This window comes from Bos indicus x Bos taurus, chromosome 1 (genome assembly GCF_003369695.1).
Source record: "Bos indicus x Bos taurus breed Angus x Brahman F1 hybrid chromosome 1, Bos_hybrid_MaternalHap_v2.0, whole genome shotgun sequence".
Classification (NCBI taxonomy): domain Eukaryota; kingdom Metazoa; phylum Chordata; class Mammalia; order Artiodactyla; family Bovidae; genus Bos; species Bos indicus x Bos taurus.
In genome coordinates, this window is record NC_040076.1 from 20,903,369 (window position 1) to 20,928,713 (window position 25,345).

Genomic DNA, 25,345 nt, shown 5'->3' on the forward strand with positions numbered 1-25,345 from the left:
GGCTAATATTTTTTCAATATACCCTTATTCTCTTACTTTAGACTCTGTGCTTTTTTTTTTCTTTTCCCTATAGTTTACTACTGTAAATACCTTATATTTTTTTAATTTAATTGTAGGCTAATTACTTTACAATATTGTAGTGGTTTTTGTCATACATTGAGGCAGACATGACTGAGGGACTTTACTTCCACTTTTCACTTTCATGATTTGGAGAAGGAAATGGAAACACATTCCAGTGTTCTTGCCTGGAGAATCCCAGGGACAGGGGAGCCTGGTGGGCTGCTGTCTATGGGGTCGCACAGAGTCAGACACGACTGAAGTGACTTAGCAACAGCAGACATGAATCAGCCATGGGTGTACATGTGTTCCCCATCCTGAACCCTCCTCCCAGCTCCCTCCCCATCCCATCCTTCTGGGTCATCCCAGTGCACCAGTCCTGAGCACCCTGTCTCATGCATCAAACCTGGACTGGTGATCTGTTTCATATGTGATAAAATGCATGTTTCAATGCTATTCTCTCAGATCATCCCACCCTCGCCTTCTCCCACAGAGCCCAAAAGACTGTTCTATACATCTGTGTCTCTTTTGCTGTCTCGCTTACAGGGTTATCGTTACCATCTTTCTAAATTCCATATATATGTGTTAGTATACTGTATTGGTGTTTTTCTTTCTGACTTACTTCACTCTATATAATAGGCTCCAGTTTCATCCACCTCATTAGAACTGATTCAAATGTGTTCTTTTTAATGGCTGAGTAATACCCCATTGTGTATATATACCACAGCTTTCTTATCCATTTGTCTGCTGATGGACATCTAGGTTGTTTCCACATCCTGGCTATTATAAACAGTGCTGTGATGAACATTGGGGTTCACGTGTCTCTTTCAATTCTGGTTTCCTCGGTGTGTATGCCCAGCAGTGTTATGAGGAATCAATATTGTCAACATCACTGACTGTGAAGAACTGCAAAACTCAGGTTCTTTAGTTCTGGAACCCAAATCCCACCAGTAGCTCAACTGACCAGCATGGTCACCAACATAGTTCTCATAAGAACAATTATTTTAGCTAAAAGTCAGATTCTTCTATACACAGAGTAGAAAATCCATGATTCTATTTAGTTATTCCTTTAACAAAAAGCAGAATTTTATAATATGCTTAAGTACAATCCACCTCCATTTATATTAAATTTAATATATTACTCTTAACTTTAGTTAAACATAATGTATCCAACTATTAATAAGGGTTCAAAATATGCTTTTGAACTATGGTGTTGGAGAAGACTCTTGAGAGTCCCTTGGACTGCAAGGAGATCCAACCAGTCTATTCTAAAGGAGATCAGCCCTGGGATTTCTTTGGAAGGAATGATGCTAAAGCTGAAACTCCAGGACTTTGGCCACCTCATGCGAAGAGTTGACTTGTTGGAAAAGATTCTGATGCTGGGAGGGATTGGGGGCAGGAGGAGAAAGGGATGACAGAGGATGAGATGGCTGGATGGCATCACTGACTCGATGGACATGAGTTTCAGTGAACTCCGGGAGTTGGTGATGGACAGGGAGGCCTGGCGTGCTGCAATTCATGGGGTCGCAAAGAGTCAGACACAACTGAGTGACTGATCTGATCTGATCTGATTTGTTCCATGAAGGGTCACATGTGAAAAAGTGCCATCTCTTGAGGATTTTCTTTGTAATTCATATTTTCTCTTTGTTGTGCAAACATTGAAGTTTTCGTCATCACAACTCAAGGTATGTTTTAAGAGAGATCTAACAATACATCTGTTGGATGGCCAACAGAAACACCACCTATCACCTTCAGACCCCAGAGTGGTGTACACCAAAATGGGGAGCTGGAGTTACCACTTACTATCATAGAACTGTAAACTCACAGTGAGTAAATTTACTGCCTTCCTCTCTTTCTGATGAGGTACACTCTGAAATGGAATGACCTCATCAGACCCAGTAGAATGAAATGGCAACCCACTCCAATACTCTTGCCTGGAGAATTCCATGGACAGAGGAGCCTGGTGGGCTACAATCCAAGGGGTCACAAAGAGTCAGATAAGACTGAAGCGGCAGAGCTCACGATGCAATAGTCTATTGACTTTATAAAAGTATCTGATGAAAATTTAATTTAGTTAACTTTATTAAATAGAGAGGTATATAAAGGCATATCAGAAATGTTGCCATCTGAAACAGTGAACTTTTATTCTGGGTTATGGATGTCTATTTATAGATGGGTTTTCATAATTTTGGCCTCTGTACTTCTGAAAAAAAAAAAATTTCCATCATGGCATTCAAGAACAACATGCTTACAATAATCCTACAGCAAAAGTCATAATCATAATCAACATTGTCAATATCATCCTAGTTACAATTAAACTATAACCAAGAGCCACAGTTTTAAATCTTACCTTTGCCTTAAGTCATGGCTCTGGCACTCTCCTGCCATACAAAACAGTCTTTTAAGAAATAATATCCAAAATTAGAGGCATAAACTGACAGTAAAAATCAACTAAGATTTTTAAAAAAAACATTTCATATTGTGCCTTAAACCATAAGAATATAACGGTATGATGAAAGACACAATTGATATACTTTGATTTTATATTGCTTATTGAAAAAAAAAATCTCACATTGAAGTCTCTTCTTCTGTGACTTAGTATCCTTGAACATGATCATTATTAGTCTCTTATAGTGAAAGTATTCCATTAGAAAATAAGCTACAACTATGGACTTAGATGTATAAAAATATTAGCAGTAGGATAAATTTACTTGTAGTACTGAGGCTAAAAATTGGTAAGTGTAACTAAAGAGGAAGAAAACATGCAGAGATTCACTGAAACTCTGTCATAAGCAATACATAATAAGTGGAAACTGCATGTTCTGTAGCCATAAGAAATTTTATTGAGTTGTATTTTTAAGCAGAGCCTACAGGCAAAATGTATGCCCAGGAGGCATGTTCCAATTGTGAGGGATACTTGGGTAATGACTACAGTGACAGGGAAAAGACTATAGTTATAAACCAAAGCACAATAGTCATCTGTGAAAACTGAACCTGTTAATCCTATCTGAAACATACAGATCATACTTCCCACTCAAGTCATGACTATAATTACAAAAATGAGAGGATAATAGAATATATTTATTATACAGGTCTAGAATATAGCTGTGTTGAATACTGTTTAAACAGTAACATTAAACTAATCTGTGTTAGAGGAACTAATGGGCAGAAAGAGTCAACTAAGAATATATAGTTGCAGGATCAATTAAATCAATTAAAGGATCAATATAACAATGACTAAAACACAGAATAATGAAAGCATTAAACAACAGGCATTACAAAGAAATCAGTCCTCCTTTGACTCAGGAATATACATGAAAAGCATTCATTAGAGAAAACAGGTAAAAAGTCACTTTCCATTGTAGTACTCTCTATGTGGTTGTCTTTTCAACCTCTTAATGGTGTCATTTCAAGGTCATTTAATTTTGTTCTAGTCCAAGTTATCAAATTTTTATTATAAATTATGCTTTTGATGTAATATCTATGAAATATTAGCTTACCTAAGGTCATGAAGATTTTCTCCTATATTTTATTCTAGAAGTGTCATTGTTTCACATATTGCACTTCACTACTTATTGAGACCAGATTTTCCATTGGATTATCTTGGCATATTTGTCAAAAATCAATCGTCATAGATTTAATATAGTTAAGAAGACAATGCTCCAAAACTTGATCTACAGATTCAACATAATCCTTATCAACATTCGAGTTGTTTTATTCTTTTTTTGACTTTTGACATATTGACCATAAAATTATGTATAACAAAGGAATCCAGAATATCTAAACAATTCTGAGAAAGGAGAACAAAGTTGGAGAGATCACACTTCCTGATTTTAATACTTACTACAAAACTACTATAATTGACTCTACATGGTATTGGCTTAAGGATAGACACATAGATCAATGAAATAGAATTGAGTGTCCAGAAATAATCCCTTTCATTTATGGTGTATTGATTTTCAACAAGGGTGCTGAGACCACTCAATGGAGGAAGAAAAGCCTTTTCAACAGATGGTTCTGAAAAAACTGCATAGCCACACACACATACAAAATGAAGTTGGAACCCTTTTTTATCTGTACATAAAAATTATCTCAAAATGATCATGGGCCTAAATTTTAGATCTAAAACTATAAAATTCTTTGAAAAAATATAGGAGCAAATCTTCAGGATCTTGATTATGAAAAGCCTTCAGAGATATGATACCAAAGCACAAGAGATAAAAGAAATATTAGATAAACTGAACTTCATCAGAATTAAAAACTTTTATCCTGTGAACTATATCACCAAGAAACCAAAAAGATAATCCATAAGTGGGATAAAATAATTTAAAATTATATAACTGATAAGGAAATTGTAGACACAGATGTAGAGAATGGACTTGTAGACAGAGCAGGGGAAGGAGAGGAGAGGACAAATGAGAAAGTAGCATTGACATATATACACTATCATTTGTAAAATAGATAGATATTGAGAAGCTGCTATATAACACAAGGAGTCCATCCTGGTGCTCTGGTGCTCTGTGATGACCTAGAGGGCTAGGATGGGGGTTGGGGAGGGAGGCTAAAGTGGAAAGGGAGATATATATAATTATATATTCTATAATATAATAATAATATAATATATTGTATATATAATTATGACTGATTCATACAGCAAAAACCAACACAACATGGTCATTTTCCTCTAATTAAAAAAAGTTAAAAATGGGCAAAGGATCTGAAGAAGATATACAAATGAAAAATAAACATGTGAAAATATGCTCATTAGGAATATGCAAATAAAAAACATAAGGAGATACTAGCTCATATCCACTAGGATAGCCATAATGAAAAAGACAGATAATGAAAAGATGGTGGTAAAGATGTGGAGAAACTGGAACCCTCATACATCGCTGGTCAAAATGTAATATGATACAGTGACTTTGGAAAATTGTTTGGCAGCTCCTCAAAATATTAAACATGGAGTTACCATGTGTACATGTGTGCCAGATTGCTTCAGTTGTGTCCAACTCTGTGCAACTCTATGGACTGCAGCCTGCTAGGCTCCTCTCTCCATGGGATTCTCCAGGCAAGAATACTGGAATGGGTTGCCAAGCCCTCCTCCAGGGGATCTTCCCAACCCAGGGATCAAACCCACATCTCTTATGTCTAACCTTCACTGGCAGGTGGATTCTCTACTACTAGCACCACCTGGGAAGGCCAGAAGTTATCATGCTGCTGCTGCTGCTGCTAAGTCACTTCAGTCGTGTCCAACTCTATGCGACCCCATGGACTGCAGCCTACCAGACTCCTCCGCCCATGGGATTTTCCAGGCAAGAGTACTGGAGTGGGGTGCCATTAAACCCAGTAATTCCACTCCTAAGTATCTATCAAAGAGAAATTAGAAGATATGTCCACACAGATGTTCATAGAATTATTAGTAGTAACCAAAATGCAGAAGCAACTCAAATGTCCATCAAGTGATGAATAGATTAATAAATACAATATACCCATACAATGGAATATTATTCTGCCAGCTGATTTTTTTGCAAAGGTGCAGAAACAATTCGGTGGATAAAGACTTTTCAACAAATGGTTCTAGAGCAATAAGACTTCCAAGGTCAAAAAATCTGAATCTCAAACCTGAACCTCACATCTCATACAAAGATTAAGTCAGAATGGCTCACAAATTTAAATGCAAAATATAAAACTCTTTTGGGGGGGGATGTACAGAAAAAAATCTTCAGAATCCAGGAGTAGATAGAGAATCCTAAGACTTGATACCAAAATAATGATGCATAAATATAAAACCTGATAATGTAGATGACATCAAAATTAAAAACTCTTGTATGTTAAAAAAAAATCTATGAAAAGACAAGCTACAGATTTGAGTGAAAATATTTGCAAAACACATATCCAACAAAAAATTAATATCTCAAACTCAGTAATAAAACAATCCAGGTCGTGGACAAAAGACACGAACAGACATTTCACTGAAGAACACACAGATAGCAAATAAAACATAAAGATATTCAGCATCATTAGCAATTAAGGAAATAAAAACTCACACCAAAATGAGATACGACAACATACCTGCCAGAGTAGATAAAACTAAAATAGTGACAAGATCAAATTCTGATGAGGACCTAGGAAATCACCCTTGTTCTGCTGGTGGGAATGTGAAATAATACAGCCTTTCTTGAAAACAATCCGGCCGTCTTATGAAACTAAATATGTAACTACCATACAACTCAGAAATTGCACTTTGGGCACTTATCTGAATGAAGTATTCATTGTATAAACACAGAGTTCAATGTCCTTGCTGTCAGCCATCCCCAATCTACCTTTCTTCTTTAACTTCAATTTAGCCTGAATATTTTTTATTTAAATGAGTTGGATGAAAGTATAAGGTTGGGAAGTGGGCAAGAAGAGAAGTGAGCTTTACTTTGGACTGTGAATTTAGTAAACATCTGTTTTCCATCTGTTAGAACTTACTAATATATTCTAATAGTTCGATAAAGTATTACAAGAGTAATAAGTCTGACAAAGACAAATAGTATATTTTTCACTTATATGTGTAACCTAAAAAATAAAACAAAGGAATAAATATAACAGAACAGAAACTACCTCACAGATACAGAGAACAAACTAGAGGTCACCAGAGGGGAAAACTGGGGGAGGGGCAAGATAAGGGTAGGGGATTAAGAGGCACAAAGGACTAGATGCCATATACAAAACAGAATATGGTCATTACTTTATAATAACATTATATGGTGTATAATCTATAAAAATATCAAGTCACTGTGCTATATACCTAAAACTAACATTGTAAGTCAACTATACATCAATAAATTAATTAAATATTATATACCAAAAAAATTAAATTGCAAAGTACCATGAATGTATACACAGATGCCATTCTTTGTAAAAGCAATACATGTCTAAGTCCAAAATTAAGGACTTCAGTTACAAAGGATATTGCACATGAATGTTTAGTTACTGAGATTTGTTAGTATGTTTGTAAGACACAATTTTTTAAATTACTTAATGGTCTTGTGTGTCATAATGTTATCAGCAGTGATTCTAGTAAACTAACATATTTGAATTATACTTTTCTGAGAAGTAAATCACTTGGGACTAAAATGCTGCTTTCTATGTTGCCACCCAAACAGGAGAGACCCCCAGTTCTAAAATCTGCAGACAAGGTTGTGAGAAATGAGTCATTTTTGGGTGAGACAATATTTTTCCCTTTGATCATTCTTAGTTTATCTTTTGCCTAAGCTTCTGTTTCAGAATAACAGACATTTCTTTTGGAAGTCCGTGTAGTGCGCGTTCTAAATAAATCAGTTCTGTCACCAAATTCTAATTTCTATTGGCTTAATAAAACAATTTCCTAACAATACAGGTTTGGGGTTGAACGTGACTGTGGATGAATTTTAACACACTTTCACATCATATTTATGAAGACATTATTTCTATCAATAGTACAGACAATGGAAAATGGGATAACCACTAATCACCCACTTGTCCATTAATTAAAATTCCTTGTCTACGTAGCTTTTGTTAATTACATGTGACCATTTTGGGGACCACATCATGGACATCTTTGAAACACATCAATGCACACTTTTTCTCTCACTATGCTTTACAAACTGCTCGTATGAAGCTGATGATCTTTTTATGTTTGATAAAATCCACAAGATATGCCCACCTTTGAACACTTGAAACAGATGGAGTTCCTTTCAAGAAGTGTGTTTTCAAAGGCAGCAGGAAGAGAAGGGCTGAGCAGCAGCCTGGTGAGCAAAACGTTCAGAGTTCCGCTGTCATCTCGACCCTGGTGACCCCTTCACTCCACTTCCCTCAGCTGCAATAACACAGAGAGCAGCCTTACCCTTGCTTACTGCATGACATGAAAAGGAAACCATGCAACCAAAATGAGGGGAGGTCAGACCCAGCAGAGAAGTCTTGTGGAAAAAGGCAAGTCAAGAATCAGAAGACCTGGAGCATTTTCCACTAATGGAGAGTATGTGGCCACAAAAAAAAAAAAACAAAAAACTTTCATTCTCTTATCATAAAATGGCCATCATCACAATTTTTAAAAAATGAATGTTCAGACTTTAAAAAAGGAATACTTCCAAAAGTACACTGAAATCCAAATAAAGACTGCCTTCATTTGATGCATTATAATTGCCAAATAAGTAACAGAATTAAGTCTGAACTCTTAATTCATTTTCCTAAGTTTGAATAGGAACCAAATAATGTTTTAGTCTCAGGGCAAATGTCTTTTAGTCAAAGGAGTTTCAAGGTTTTATCCAACAGGAAAACAGATTGCCAGAAAACAAATAAAAAAGTTTCTTAAGGGACTTTGGTTTTTGGATATCAACCTTTAAAAGTAAGCTTGTGATAATATATTGACTCAGAACTCAGTGGACTGCATTCCATCAAATGATTACAGAAAGAGAAAATGTGTACTCAGATGTGACTGGAATTTCAGGGAATACAAACATAGGACATATTTTATGCTCTCTTTTTGGTATTTAGAGTTTGTAGTACTGCATTGAAAACTATTAACTAAATAAGATGTGATTTTTTAAAAGATGCCACTCAAAAAATGTAACAATTATTTTTAAACCAAAAATATGTATTAGCTAACATTAGGTAATTTCCTTTGTCATTTTTCAAACTCAAGGATATTTAATGACTCTAGAAAAGCAGCAGCTTAAAATACATATCTTTATTTTTGCTGGTAATTCTAACACTTAAAATCAGTAGTTAAGAACACTCTCTGAGGAAGCTTAGAAATACAATACAAATACTTTCAACTCATCTGTCTCTTTCTTTGATCACACTACAAAACATCATGTATTTATTGGTTATTCCTTCTGAATACTGATAACAACATGATCAGAACATCATCTTGTTTTATTCTCCTCACTACTTGAGTTTTATTCTTCTAACCATATCAGGCTTTAATATTTCAATATAGATGGTGCTCTCATTATGTGGGTATATTGACAAAAAGTTATTTTCAGGAAGAATTTAAGTGACTTAAAGTAAAGCAGAACTGAAAAGGAAGAAAGAAGTGCCTGTTGGTTTTTCCCATACAATATAAAAGGTGATATTGCAGTTCTCTCTTACCTGCTGAGCTGTTTGCTCTTTCATGGAAAATAAAATTATGTGAAACTGCATGAAAAAGTTGGTACTGTGACTTTAAAAGGCAAGGGAAATGGTCTGAAAAAAGCTTATGAGAAGAAGAAACTATACCAGAATATTGAAACATAGAAATCAAGAAAAGAACAATCACTTAACTCAAACATTATAATGTATCTTTTATTGCAATAATTATATCAATGGAAATCATAAACTATTTTTTGTCTAATTACAACTGATGATAAAAGACATACCTGAATGGTCTAGTGGTTTTCCCTACTTTCTTCAATTTCAGTCTGAATTTGGCAATAAGGAGTTCATGATCTGAGCCACAGTCAGCTCCTGGTCTTGCTTTTGCTGACTGTATAGGGCTTCTCCATCTTGGCTGCAAATAATATAATCAATCTGATTTCGGTGTTGGCCATCTGGTGATGTCCATGTGTAGAGTCTTCTCTTGTGTTGTTGGAAGAGGGTGTTTGCTATGACCAAAGTGTTCTCTTGGCAAAACTCGATTAGCCTTTGCCCTGCTTCATTCCGTACTCCAAGGCCAAAGTTGCCTGTTACTCCAGGTGTTTCTTGACTTCCTACTTTTCATCCCAGTCCCCTATAATGAAAAGGACATCTTTTGGGGTGTTAGTTCTAAAAGGTCTTGTAAGTCTTCATAGAACCATTCAATTTCAGCTTCTTCAGCATTACTGGTTGGGGCATAGGCTTGGATTACTGTGATATTGAATGGTTTGCCTTGGATACGAACAGAGATAATTCTGTCGTTTTTGAGATTGCATTCAAATACTGCATTTTGGACTCTTGTTGACCATGATGGCTAGTCCATTTCTTCTAAGGGATTCCTGCCTGAAGTAGTAGATATAATGGTCATCTGAGTTAAATTCACCCATTCCAGTCCATTTTAGTTTGCTGATTCCTAGAATGTCAACGTTCACTCTTGACATCTCCTGTTTGACCACTTCCAATTTGCCTTGATTCATGGACCTGACACTCCAGGTTCCTATGCAATATTGCTCTTTACAGCATCGGACCTTGCTTCTATCACCAGTCACATCCACAGCTGGGTATTCTTTTTGCTTTGGCTCCATCCCTTCATTCTTTCTAGAGTTATTTCTCCACTGATCTCCAGTAGCATATTGGGCGCCTACTGACCTGGGGAGTTCCTCTTTCAGTATCCTATCATTTTGCCTTTTCATACTATTCATGGGGTTCTCAAGGCAAGAATACTGAAGTGGTTTGCCATTCCCTTCTCCAGTGGACCACATTCTGTCAGATCTCTCCACCATGACCTGCCCGTCTTGGGTGGCCCCACAGGGCATGGCTTAGTTTCATTGAGTGAGACAAGGCTGTGGTCTGTGTGATCAGATTGGCTAGTTTTCTGTGATTATGGTTTCAGTGTGCCTACTCTCTGATGCCCTCTTGCAACACCTACAGTCTTACTTGGGTTTCTCTTACCTTGGACGTGGGGTATCCCTTCACGGCTGCTCCAGCAAAGTGCAGCCACTGCTCCTTATTTTGGATGAGGGGTATCTCCTCATGGCCGCCCCTCCTGACGTGAATGTGGAGTAGCTCCTCTCGGTCCTCCTGATGAACTATGGACGGGGGTTCGTGACATTGTACAGGAGACAGGGATCAAGATCATCCCCATGGAAAAGAAATGCAAAAAAGCAAAATAGCTGTCTGAGGAGGCCTTACAAATATCTGTGAAAAGAAGAGAAGTGAAAAGCAAAGGAGAAAAGGAAAGATACAAGCATCTGAATGCAGAGTTCCAAAGAATAGCAAGGAGAGATAAGAAAGCCTTCCTCAGCGATCACTGCAAAGAAACAGAGGAAAACAACAGAATGGGAAAGACTAGAGATCTCTTCAAGATAATTAGAGATACTAAGGGAATATTTCATGCAAAGATGGGCTGGATAAAGGACAGAAATGGTAGGGACCTAACAGAAGCAGAAGATATTAAGAAGAGGTGGTAAGAATACACAGAAGAACTGTACAAAAAAGAGCTTCAAGACCAAGATAATCAGGATGCTGTGATCACTCACCTAGAGCCAGACATCCTGGAATGTGAAGTCAAGTGGGCCTTAGGAAGCATCAGTACGAACAAAGCTAGTGGAGGTGATAGAATTCCAGTTGAGCTATTCCAAATCCTGAAAGACGATGCTGTGAAAGTGCTGCACTCAATATGCCAGCAAATTTGGAAAACTCAGCAGTGGCCAAAGGACTGGAAAAGGTCAGTTTTCATTTCAATCCCAAAGAAAGGCAATACCAAAGAATGTTTGAACTATCACACAATTGCACTCATCTCACACGGTAGTAAAGAAATGCTCAAAATTCTCCAAGCCAGGCTTCAGCAATATGTCAACTATGAACTTCCATATGTTCAAGCTAGTTTTAGAAAAGGCAGAGGAACTAGAGATCAAAGTGCCAACATCCGCTGGATCATGGAAAAAGCAAGAGAGTTCCAGAAAAACATCTATTTCTGCTTTATTGACTATGCAAAAGCCTTTAACTGTGTGGATCACAATAAACTGTGGAAAATTCTTCAAGAGATGGGAATACCAGACCACCTGACCTGCCTCTTGAGAAACCTATATGTAGGTCAGGAAGCAACAGTTAGAACTGGACATGGAACAACAGACTGGTTCCAAATAGGAAAAGGAGTACGTCAAGGCTGTATATTGTCACCCTGCTTATTTAATTTCTATGCAGAGTACATCATGAGAAATGCTGGGCTGGAAGAAGCACAAGCTGGAATCAAGACTGCCAGGAGAAATATCAATAACCTCAGACATGCAGATGGCACTACCCTTATGGCAGAAAGTGAAGAGGAACTAAAAAGCCTCTTGATGAAAGTGAAAGAGGAGAGTGAAAAAGTTGGTTTAAAGCTCAATATTCAGAAAACAAAGATCATGGCATCTGGTCCCATCACTTCATGGCAAATAGATGGTGAAACAGTGGAAACAGTGTCAGACTTTGTTTTTGGGGCTCCAAAATCACTGCAGATGGTGATTGCAGCCACGAAATTAAAAGGCGCTTACTCCTTGGAAGGAAAGTTATGACCAACCTAGACAGCATATTCAAAAGCAGAGACATAATTTTGCCAACAAAGGTCCATCTAGTCAAGACTATGGTTTTTCCAGTGGTCATGTATGGATGTGAGAGTTGAACTGTGAAGAAAGCTGAGTGCTGAAGAATTGATGCCTTTGAACTGTGGTGTTGGAGAAGACTCTTGAAAGTCCCTTGGACTGCAAGGAGATCCAACCAGTCCATTCTAAAGGAGATCAGTCCAGGGTGTTCATTGGAAGGACTGGTGCTAAGGCTGAAACTCCAATACTTTGGCCACCTCATGTGAAGAGTCATTGAAAAAGACTCTGATGCTGGGAGGGATTGGGGGCAGGAGGAGAAGGGGATGACAGAGGATGAGATGACTGGATGGCATCACCAACTCGATGGACATGAGTTTGAGTAAACTCCAGGAGTTGGTGATGGACAGGAGGCCTGGCGTGCTGCGATTCATGGGGTCGCAAAGAGTCGGACACGACTGAGCGACTGAACTGAACTGAACTGATATAAGACACAATAATAATTTAATTTATGCCATGGTTAAGTGATTACTATTCTATCTTACACTACATAATCCAAATTATCTGAAGCACTTATTCCCAATAAATGTTAATGCTGTATGAAAAAAGGAAAAGTCCTCAGCAGGTATTCGTGCAATCTACCTCCACTGAGTGAGTTAAATGGTACCTTGGAAAGGTTTTGATACAGTACCAAAGGGTGGAATATAAAAAATGGAGCATTTATCTGGGAGGTTTTTATAGTATGCCATTAAATTAATAAAGACTTTAAAAGAATTTTTAAATATGAAACTTTGTATCCATTTATGAATCTGTAGAGACAAAATCATGATTACTTCTAATCAAAATTAGCTGAAGTAGCTTTTCTGTTATGCACTGGTGTCAAGGAAGGCAGGAAACTAATATTTCTGGCATCTTCCACTTGCAGAAACTTTCAAATGCTTTCTCACTTAGTCTTTCCAACAATCTTATGAACCAGGCTTATTATTTTTATTTTACAGCTGAGGAAATAGAGACACATAAGCAATTTTCTAAGTAAATGACAGGGCAGTGATTCAAATTCATTTGGTTCAGATAAATGTTGTGGCAAATTACTGAGAAAGTGTGATAAAAAAATATTGTCATTCAGTCACTAAGTTGTGTTCTATTCTTTTCAACATCATGGACTGCAGCACAACAGGCTTCCCTGTCCTTCACCATGTCCTGGAGCTTGCTCAAACTCTTGTCCGTTGAGTCAGTGGATATTCAGAGTTGATTTCCTTTAGGATTGACTGGTTTGATCTCCTTGCTATCCAAGGGACTCTCAAGAGTCTTCTCCAGCACCACAGTTAGAAAGCACCAGTTCTTCAGTGTCCATCTTCTTTAGGTCCAATTCTCACACGTGATATCTCTCCTTTTCAGTTCACTGTCTAGGTTTGTCTTAGCTCTTCTTCCAAGGAGAAGGGTCTTTTAATTTATGGTTGCAGTTACCATCCACAGTGATTTTGAAAACTGAGAAAATAAAGTCTGTCACTGTTTCCATTTTTTCCCTGTCTATTTGCCATGAATTGATGGGACTGGATGCCATGATCTTAGTTTTTTGAATGTTGAGTTTTAAGCCAGTTTTTTCACTCTCTGGTTCCTCTGCCTTTTCTAAATCCAGTTTGTAAAGTGGTAGTTTTTTCTGTATTTTATTAAAAAAAAATTGTGAATGATTTTCATAATACAATTCAGGCCACCTTAAAAAGGGTGAGGAGAAGATTTACAAAGCAATTAGTATATTTCAGAGTCAGAGCAGTATGAGGAAGGATTAACCATTCCATCAGACCTTTTGAAATGATGTTCTATTAATACTGTGTGCATGCTCAGTCGCTTCAGTCATGTCCAACTCTGCGACCCTATGGACTATAGCCCACCAGGCTCCTCTGTCCATGAGATTGTCCAAGCAAGAACACTGGAGTTGGTTGCCATGTCCTCCTCCTCTATTAATATGAGTGCAACCTAAATCAGTTTTGAACTACAGAGGCCTATTGAGTGCTCTAGAATATTTTTAAATTATTTTATTTATTGTTTTGTCACAGTGATAGCAATCTGAAAAATAGTAATTAATTGCTTAAGCATAAATACTGCCTTCTGGTCTTGATGCTTGCATTTCTTTACATGTAACCTCTAATGAAGTTATCAGTTCAGTTCAGTTTAGTCGCTCAGTCATGTCCGACTCTTCACGACCCCATGAATCGCAGCACGCCAGGCCTCCCTGTCCATCACCAACTCCCGGAGTTCACCCAGACTCACGTCCATCGAGTCAGTGATGCCATCCAGCCATCTCATCCTCTGTCATCCCCTTCTCCTCCTGCCCCCAATCCCTCCCAGCATTAGAGTCTTATCCAATGAGTCAACTCTTTGCATGAGGTGGCCAAAGTACTGGAGTTTCAGCTTTAGCATCATTCCTTCCAAAGAAATCCCAGGACTGGTCTCCTTCAGAATGGACTGGTTGGATCTCCTTGCAGTCCAGGGGACTCTCAAGAGTCCTCTCCAACACCACAGTTCAAAAGCATCAATTCTCCGGTGCTCAGCCTTCTTCACAGTCCAAGTCTCACATCCATACATGACCACAGGAAAAACCATAGCCTTGAGTAGATGGACCTTTGTTGGCAAAGTAATGTCTCTGCTTTTGAATATGCTATCTAGGTTGGTCATAACTTTCCTTCCAAGGAGTAAGCGTCTTTTAATTTCATGGCTGCAATCACCATCTGCAGTGATTTTGGAGCCCCCCCCCCAAAAAAAGTCTGACACTGTTTCCACTGTTTCCCCATCTATTTCCCATGAAGTGATGGGACCCGATGCCATGTTCTTCATTTTCTGAATGTTGGGCTTTAAGCCAACTTTTTCACTCTCCACTTTCTCTAATCCTTTGCGGTACAGGATAATAAAAAAACAGAAATCAACATAATAATTTATGTGACATTTAAACTACCTAATTTTAGGACTCATTAGAAAGCTACAATAACTAAGACAGTATTGATACTGAGAGTAAAAACAGGTAAATAGATCAATGCTGTAGATTAGACAATATCAGTGTTGACAAGGAAGTGAAACAAAAGAAGTTTCAAATATTTCTGGTAAAGTTGTAAAGTTGCGCAATTTTGAATTGTTTGGAATCTTCTTATAAAGTTAAACATCAAACATTACTTACCATACCAGTCAATAATAAATACAAAAAACAGATGTACAAAAAAGACTTCTAAATGAAAGTTTGTAGCAGTTTTATTGAAAATAACAGCTTGAAACAATGGAAATGCTTGCCAATTGCTGAATAGATAAATAAATATGGTATATGCATAAAATAGAACACTACTTAGATATTAAAAGAATGAGAGTACTGGCATGCACAACAAAATGAATGAATCTCAAAAATATTATGCTTTCAAAAGGACCCAGATACAAAAGTTTATGTATTGTGCAATCTCATTCATATGAAATTCCAGAAGAGGCAAAACGAATCTACAGTGGCAGAAAATATCAGTAAGTGCCTGCTGCTGGGAGTGGGTAGGGGAAAATTAATAAAGGGACAATGGGGACTTTTTGAATAATGAAAGTGTTTTGTATCTTTAATAGATTGATGTTTGCATAAATACATGTTTCTCAAAATTCATAAAATCATATGCTTTGTATAGGTGCAAGGTATCATACATACATTATTCAATAAAGTCTATTTAAAGAACCAAAACAGCTTTAAAAAACTTTCAACTACATTAAATTCCAAAGTGCTTTTCAGTCCCATCTTATAAATGTTTCATTACAATTGTTTTATAATCTGTTTTCCAGAGTCTTAAAACATTTTTATGACCTAATTTCAAGGCAAATCAGCAATAATGGTGAGGAGCTGTTGTACTCATACCAGCGTTTTCTTCCACCCAGTGTTTTCTTCTGAAACTGTAGCCTAGGAAGAACAAAAAGAAGGTCTGAAGATAAAAAAAAAAAAAAAAAAGTCTGAGACTCCCAAGGAAATAAGATTATCTGAACCAGTTAATCCTAAAGGAAATCAACTCTAAATATTCATTGGAAGGACTGTGCTGAAGTTGAAGCTCCAATTCTTTGGCCGCCTGATGTGAAGAACCAACTCATTGGAAAAGACCCTGATGCTGGGAAAGACTGAGGGCAGGAGAAGAAAGGGGTGACAGAGGATGGCATGGTTGGGTGGCATCATCAATTCAATGGACATGATTTTGAGCAAACTCCCAGAGATAGCAAAGGACAGGGAAGCCTGGTGTACTGCAGCACATGGGGTGACAAAGAGTCGGACATGACTTAGCGACTTGAACACAACAAAGTAGCCATAGGAACACATATATCACAACCAGTTTTAAGTCTGTCTAAACTATCAACGACAGTTAAATGGCAATGGGAATGCCAGAACTGATTTTAAATCTGTCTACTTGATTGTTGACAATTCACTGCAGTATATATACCTCTACAACTAAGGCAAAACATCACCATACTTCGGCTTCTATTTGCATTACAAAACATGCTTCTAAGATTGACTTTAATCCACTCCTTCCTGTATAACTAGCATAACCCAAAACAAGGTCTTCCTAAAGATTTTGTCAATATTCTTTGCTCTACAAGATTAACCTTAATCATCAGAGCTCTCCTTTGCTTATGCTGTCACTTCAACATTTACCTTGCAGATTCTGAAAGTGAAAGAAAGTGAAAATGTCAGTTGCAAAGTCATGTCTGACACTTTGCAACCCCATGGACTGTACCCTGCCAGGCTCCTCTGTGCATGGAATTCTCCAGGCAAGAATAATGGAGTGGGTTGTCATTCTCTTCTCCTGAGGATCTTCCTGACCCAGGGAAGATACTGAGTAGTGGTCAAATTCTTTGGCCATTCTCACATCTCATTTTACAGATGGCAAAAATGTGACATGGAAAAATTAAAGGTTTTGTTTTTCATATAACTAATGATTATATAACTAATATAATCCAGAGGGAACTAAATATCACTCTATTAATAACAGGTCTGTTATTTGTTTCCTGCCAGCATTCACATATAAATACATACAAACATGCACATACATCGCAGACATAAAATTCTTTAAGGCAATAGATGCCATGTAAATTAATTTCATGGTTACTCAATCTTTTTTGACTTATACTTTAGGGATTTGAAGATGAACACATGCCTCCTAATACCAAGGAGGTATGATTTACTAAATGAGACATTCAGGTAAGAAATAGTAGTTATGTGGTAAATAGAAACAAAATAAACTAGATTCATTTTCTAGACTCACTGCTTATTTGCAATATGTTGCAAAAGCTAATTATTCCTTTAGAGTTCCAAGTTTTTTATTCATAAAATGGAAATAATAAAACATACTTTGAAAGACTATTGGGACATTTGAAGATTCATTAATAACATAATTAAAATCACAACGTTTGAAAAAAAAATAAAATTTTATTTCACCAATATCATTACTCCCCAATAAAACAAGTAGAAAGCGTCCTGTGAACATACATGAGAGAATGGTTGTGGTTTTGAAAAGAAAGAGATATATGGAATGGGTTTGCAAGAATAGGAATAAGTTCAGTGGAAAGGAATCCTGATGTGGGAGTGGAGATAGTAATGGAAGCAGTCCAGCCAGTAGCTTGTTGTTCTTCAGTCACTAAGTCATGTCTGACTCTTTGCAACCCCATGGACTAAACATGCCAGGCTTTCCTGTCCTTCACTGTCTCCCAGACTTTGCTCAAATTCATGTCCATTGAGTCAGTGATGCTATCTAACCATCTTATCCTCTGTCACTCCCTTCTTCTCCTGCCCTTGATCTTTCTCAGCATCAGGGCCTTTTCCAATGAATTGACTCTTCACATCAGGTGGCCAAAGTATTGGAGCTTCAGCTTCAGAATCAGTCCTTCCAATGAATATTCAGGGCTGATGGTGATCTCCTTAAAAAGGTCCCATGCACACGCTGCTGCACTCAGTGGGCCGAACCTGCAGTAGGCCACTGCCAACCCACACCTCCGCTGGAGACTCCTGGATGCTCACGGGCAAGTCTGGGTCAGTCTCTTGTGGGGTAGCTGTTCCTTTGTCCTGGGTCCTGGTGCACATAAGATTCTGTTTGTGCCCTCCAAGAGTCTGTTTCCCAGTCCTGTGTAAGTTCTGGCAGCTCTATGTTGGGGTTAATGGCAACTTCCTCCAAGAGGGCTTATGCAATACCCAAATATGCTGCACCCAAAGCCTCTGCCCCTGCAGCAGGCCACTGCTGACCCATACCTCTGTAGGAGACACTAAAACACTCAAAGGCAGGTCTGGCTGAGTCTTTGTGAGGTCTCCTGGTGCACACAAGCTTTTATTTGAGCCCTCCAAGCATCTCTGGAGAGTAGGGTGTTTGATTCTAAAGACAATTTCACCCCTCCTACCATCTTTCTAGGGCCTCTCCTCCGCCTTAGGACGTGGAGTATCCCATTTGGTGGGATCCAATATTCTCCTGTTATCAGTTGTTTAGTAGTGAGTTGTAACCATGGAGTTCTCCCAGGAGAAGAAGAGTGCACATCCTTCTACTCCACCACCTTCTCACCAACAGATGGATCATCAAAAAACCAAGAGAGTTACAGAACATCTACTTCTGATTTATTGACTATGCTAAAGCCTTTGACTGTGTGGATCACAACAAACTGTAGAAAACTCTTAAAGAGATGGGAATACCAGACTACCTTATCTGCCTCCTGAAAAATCTGTATGCAGGTCAAGAAGAAACAATTAGAATTGACATGGAACAATAGACTGGTTCCAAATCGGGAAAGGAGTACATCAACACTATACATTGTTACTCTGCTTACTTAACTTATATGCAGAGGACATGGTGTGAAATGCTGGGCTGGATGAAGCTCAAGCTGGAATTGAGATTGCCAGGAGAAATATCAATAACCTCAGATATGCAGATGTCACCACCCTTATGGCAGAAAGCAAAGAAGAACTAAAGAGCTTCTTGATGAAAGTGAAAGAGGAGAGTAAAAAAAGTTGGCTTAAAGCTCAGTATTCAGAAAACTAAGATCATGGCATCTGGTCCCATCACTTCATAGCAAATAGATGGGGAAACAATGGAAACAGTGACAGACTTTATTTTGGGGGGCTCCAAAATCATTGCAGTTCGAGACTGCAGCCATGAAATTAAAAGACTCTTGCTCCCTGGAAGAAAAGCTATGACCAACCTAGACAGCATATTAAAAAGCAGAGACATTACTTTGCCAGCAAAGGTTCATCTAGTCAAAGCTATGGTTTCTCCAGTAATCATGTATGGATGTGAGAGTTGGACTATAAAAAGCTGAGCACCAAAGAATTGATGCTTTTGAATTGTGGTGTTGCAGAAGACTTTTGAGAGTCCTTTGGACTGCAAGGAGATCAAACCAGCCAATTCTAAAGGAAATCAGCCCTGAATATTTGTTGGAAGGACTGATGCTGAAGCTGAAACTCCAATATTTTGGCCACCTGATGCGAAGAAATGACTCATTGGAAAAGACCCCAATGCTGGGAAAGATTGAAGGCAGGAGGACAAGGGGACGACAGAGGATGAGATGGTTGGATGGCATCACTGACTCAATGGACATGAGTTTGAGTAAGCTTTGGGAGTTGGTGATGGACAGGGAAGCCTGGCCTGCTGAAGTCCATGGGGTCACAAAGAGTCAGACACGACTGAGCAACTGAACTGAACTTCCTTTAGGATTGACTGGTTTGAGCTAAAGCAGACAAAAATCTCTAGAGTATAAATAAGTACAAGTAATATTTTTACAAGATACATACTTTCTACTTGGCATTGTCATTAATACATTACTTCATTCCATTCTCCCACCAGTCCTAAGAATTAGATACTTCAATATTGTCATTTTACAGATGAGAAAACAGGAGCACAGATATTGGAACTTGCCCAAAGTCACTAGTTATTCCATGCTATGCCTTGGAATCCTACCTGAGCAGAACATGAAGGCCTGCACCCTAGTCCATTACACAATAAGTAGTGTAATTTAATGTACACAACTCCTTTATATATTTTTCAAGGCAATTCATGTCAGTCAAGTCCTTCAGAAGCCAATGAAGACATTTAGAAGACCAGTATATTCAAAAAAGATTTCAGTTCAGTTCAGTCACTCAGTCGTGTCCAACTCTTTGCGACCCCATGGACTGCAGCATGCCAGGCTTCCCTGTCTATCACCAAATCCCAGAGCTTGCTCAAACTCATGTCCATTGAATCGGTGATGCTATCCAACCATCTCATCCTTTGTCATCTCCTTTTCCTCCCTGCCTTCAATCATTCCCAGCATTGGGGTCTTTTCCAATAAGTCAGTTCTTCACATCCGGTGGCCAAAGTATTGGAGTTTCAGCTTCAGCATCAGTCCTTCCAATGAATATTCAAGACTGATTTTGTTTACAATTGACTGGTTTGAACTCCTTGTATTCCCAGGGACTTTCAAGAATCTTCTCAAACACAACAATTCAAAAGCATCTGTTCCTCAGCACTCAGCTTTCTTTATGGTCCAACTCTCACATCCATACATAACTACTAGAAAAACCATAGCTTTGATTAGATAGACTCTTGTCAGCAAGTAATGTCTCTGCTATTTAATATGCTGTCTGCATTGATCATAGCTTTTCTTCTAAGGAGCAAGTGTCTTTTAATTTCAGCTGCAGTCACCATCTGCAGTGATTCTGGAGACCAAGAAATTAAAGCCTGTCACTGTTTCCACTGTTTCCCCATCTATTTGCCATGAAGTGATGGGGCCAGATGCCATGATCCTAGTTTTCTGAATGTTGAGTTTTAAGCCAACTTTTTCACCCTCCTCTTTCACTTTCATCAAGAAGCTCTTTACTTCTTCGCTTTCTGCCATAAAGGTGGTGTCATCTGCATATCTGAGGTTATTGATAATTCTCCCAGCAACCTTGAGTCCAGCTTGTGCTTCATCCAGCCCAGCATCTCACATGATGCACTCTACATATAAATTAAATAACAGAGTGACAATATACAGCCTTGATGTACTCATTTCCCAATTTGGAACCAGTCTGTTGTTCCACGTCCGATTCTAATTGTTTCTTCTTGACCTGCATATAGGTTTCTCAGGAGGCAGATAAGGTAGTCTGGTATTCCCATATCTTTAAGAATTTTCCACAGTTTGTTGTGATCCACACAGTCAAAGGCTTTAGTATAGTCAATGAAGTAAAAGTAGATGTTTTTCTGGAACTCTCTTGTTTTTTCTATGATCCAACAGATGTTGGCAATTTGATCTATGTTTCCTCTGCCTTTTCTAAATCCAGCTTAAACATCTGGAAGTCCTCTGTTCATGTACTGTTGAAGCCTAGCTTGGAGAATTTTCAGCATTACTTTGCTAGAGTGTGAGATGAGTGTAATTGTGTGGTAGTTTGAACATTCTGTGGCATTGCCCTTCTTTGGTATTGGAATGAAAACCTTTTCCAGTCCTGGGGCCACTGCTGAGTTTTCCAAATCTGCTGACATATTGAGTGCATCACTTTAACACAGTCATCTTTTAGGATTTGATATAGCTGAGCTGAAATTCCATCACCTCCACTAGCTTTGTTCATGGTGATGCTTCCTAAGACCACTTGACTTTGCCCTGCTGGATGTCTGGCTCTAGGTGAGTGATCATACCATTGTAGTTATCTGGATCATTAAGATATTTTTTGTATAGTTCTGCATATTCTTGCCACCTCTTCTTAATATCTTCTGCTTCTGTTCAGTCTATACCACTTCTGTCTTTTATTGTGCCCATCTTTGCATGAAATGTTCCCTTGGTATCTCTAATTTTTTTGAAGAGATTTCTAGTCTTTCCCATTCTATTGTTTGCCTCTATTTATTTGCATTGGTCACCTAGAAAGGCTTTCTTATCTCTCCTTGTTATTCTTTGGATAAAAATTAGGTGTTCACAAAGTGCCAATTTTATTTTTTCATTACTCAGATTATTTTCTGTCACAGACTTTCAAGCAGTCAGATCATAAAAATGTAATATCCACTTGCCTTATTACTGCATTTTAAATGCAAAGATGGGTAGGAGTTCCTGAGTATCCAGCCCTCATCTTATTATCTGTATATGTTGGTATCTCTTGAGATCAGCTGAGGAATCAATGATTCATTTCAGGCCATGAATTTCTGGCTAAACAGGTCACTGCTAATCCATGGTTCTTCCTATCCAAAAAGTTTCTTCAGACATGCAACCTCTCATATTTTTTTTCGGGTATGTAGGATTATTATACTGTTCCTCATCACACACATCACAAAGACTTACAGCATAAGAAGCTGCCTAGGACCTCTTGTTACTTCCTTGCTTCTCCTAGTTTAAGGAGCTATTTGTACTTATTGGGTACCAATCAGGTACATGAGAAAAATATTACTGTAAGTTGAGCAGAGATGTTTGTCTACCTAAATCCATTTTGTCTTTTTCCTGGGACAGTGATAAATTCTCCCGTGCTGGGAGGTGTTACCACAGGACTGGGTTTTAACCAGCCGCATGTGAGCTGCTTCCAGCCTGGCCACCAAGCCTTGCACACATGTTCTTCTATGTTCATTCCTCCTCTGTTGTCATGGCAGAGACAAATGAATCCCTAGAGGCTGAAAAAATACCACTTGTACAAGCTGGAAAAGACTTTGCGGCCTGAATGAGTAGACAGTCATAATCTGAAATACCCACCAGGACTCCTATTGATCAAGAAATAAACTTCTGTTTCTGTCCACCCGTTAGCAGTTTAAGTGTGTTTCTTAACACAGGCTAGTTTATCTTAACAATACAATACATAGACCCATATGATTAGATATTTTGAAACAGAGGTTTATGTTCTATAATACTGTACTGATGTGCCTCCTTGGGCTGTACTTTCAGAAAGGAATAGAAGCACCACTTTCACTTCAATCCCCTAAGTTTTTCTAGAGTGTCTGAATGACCCCTCATTTATCCAAGAGAGGGGTCATCTCTCTTTTATAAAGGCCATTCAATATTTACCTACTTACTGCTTCTCCATCTTACTCTCTTCTTTCCCCAGCTCTAAGAAGCTATTATTTTAGTGAGAGGCAGAAAGTTTTGTGTTATTCATCAAGTACTCCATTTTTAATCATGGTAAAGAGATTAGAAGGTTATTAATTGTATTTGGAAATTAGTCATAGAGAAATAAGTAATGTTCTAGCTGATTAACTGAGAGAAAAGCAAAGAGGACAAAGAAAAGCAAAGGTTGGGGAATCTCTGTTAATATTCCCAAATATCACCCCATGACATCTGCAGTCCCCTGTCAAACAGATCACATAACCCATAACTGCATCATCCCTTAGGGACTCAGAAATTAGCTTCAGTCCTACCCAGAATTTGAGGAACTGTGACACTTCAAAATGATTGTTATTTTTAATAGTGAGGAATTCAGTCCATGCAGATTTTTATTCAGTACCTACTACATATGCCAATCACTGTTCTACGTATTGACATCTCTAGAAGTACAAATCCTTGTAGTGAAGGAGCAACAATCTCTCTTTTCTCCCAAGATACAAGTACCCAAAAGAGGGACCATACCTCCTCACCTTCATCCACTTCAAGCAACAGAGACCACGACAAGGTTCTGTAATTCTCCACAGATATTCTCATGAAGTTGCTCGTGCAACCTTAGATGAGGAAATGAATGCAGCTCCCTTTGCATTGCTTCAAGAAAGCATTAGTGCATGAGTCCCTTGAGTGCAATCCTTGGTTTGAGATATATTTCCTTATCTCCCTACCCTCCTCAGAGTACTCACAAAATTTTGTGATGGAGAACTCAGAAAACTATGGAAATTGCCAACTGCCTCAAATTCTTCTAGGGCCAGCCTCACTCTTTAGTCTGGAGCAAAGAAGCACATATTCAAACTGTATCCTTGACACATGCTTGGATAAACTACAGTTTCCTGATTAAATATGCAGAGTAAATTCCAACATGGGTCCCAGGTGATATGCTGGGTGTTAAGTTTCCTAAAATAATTTTTTTTCTCAGTCATGATTCTTATTCCATCTCAGTCAAGAGTTAATCCATATTGTACAAAGTCTCACCCCAGCTGGCTAAACTGAGAGCGTGAAATGAAAACCAGATATGATTCTCATGTAATAAATATGGGAATTGTGACTTCAATGATGGAACACTTGGGAACTGAAAGATAGGGGATTTTTAGGTTTCTGGAGAACTTTCTTCTTCTAAAAACAACTTGACTTGCCTGGGTTGGACTATTTTGAGGTTATAAACTGTGGGTTAAAATACAGTCTCAGGACTCACAAGTCTGGTAAAACCACAAAGTTCTGTCTTGAATGGAATTTCTGGCGCCAAGCTTTGCATTGTTTTTACCTGAAACCATAATGAGAGGAGTCAAGTTTGCATGTGGGTAGAAAAAAGAGAAAGAAAACAAAGGACACTCGTTCATCACGTCACCAAGCAAGTGGGAAGTCACACTGGTGCCAGATCTGCCCAGCATTTAAGCAAGAATCCTCGAGAAAGGCTAGAGAACCACTACTATTGCTTCACCCAGTTTCTCCCCAAAGATTTGGGCACTCACGTCCCACCGCCCTGGGGCAGGGCATGGGGTAAATCTGAATTTTTGTGGACAGCGTGGCCAGGGTTGGGCAAAGGGTTCCCTTTGTGGGAACTTGCTGGTTATGACAGTCAAAGTGCTTTTCATCATATTCAGTCAAATAGACCCCGTCTCCTCTTTGTCGCTTCTTCTGGCTTTCTTAGTAACTTCCTTCCATCCTACTTCCATGGAGCTCATACCTTTTTGTCTCAATACCTTTGCTTGTTGTTGTTCAGTCACCCAGTCATGTCCGACTCTTTGTGACCCCAGGCACTGCAGCACACCAGGCCTCCCTGTCCCTCATATTCATTGTATTGGTGATGATGTCCAGCCGTCTCATCCTCTGACGCCCTCTTCTCCTTCTGCCCTTTATCTTTCCCAGCATCAGTGACTTTTCTAACGAGTCGTCTGTTCACATCAGATGACCAAAACACTGGAACTTCAGCTTGATCACTAAAACAGCATTCTTAGTTGGGGAAGATGGAGGGGAGCGACTTTTGGCTCAGATATCCT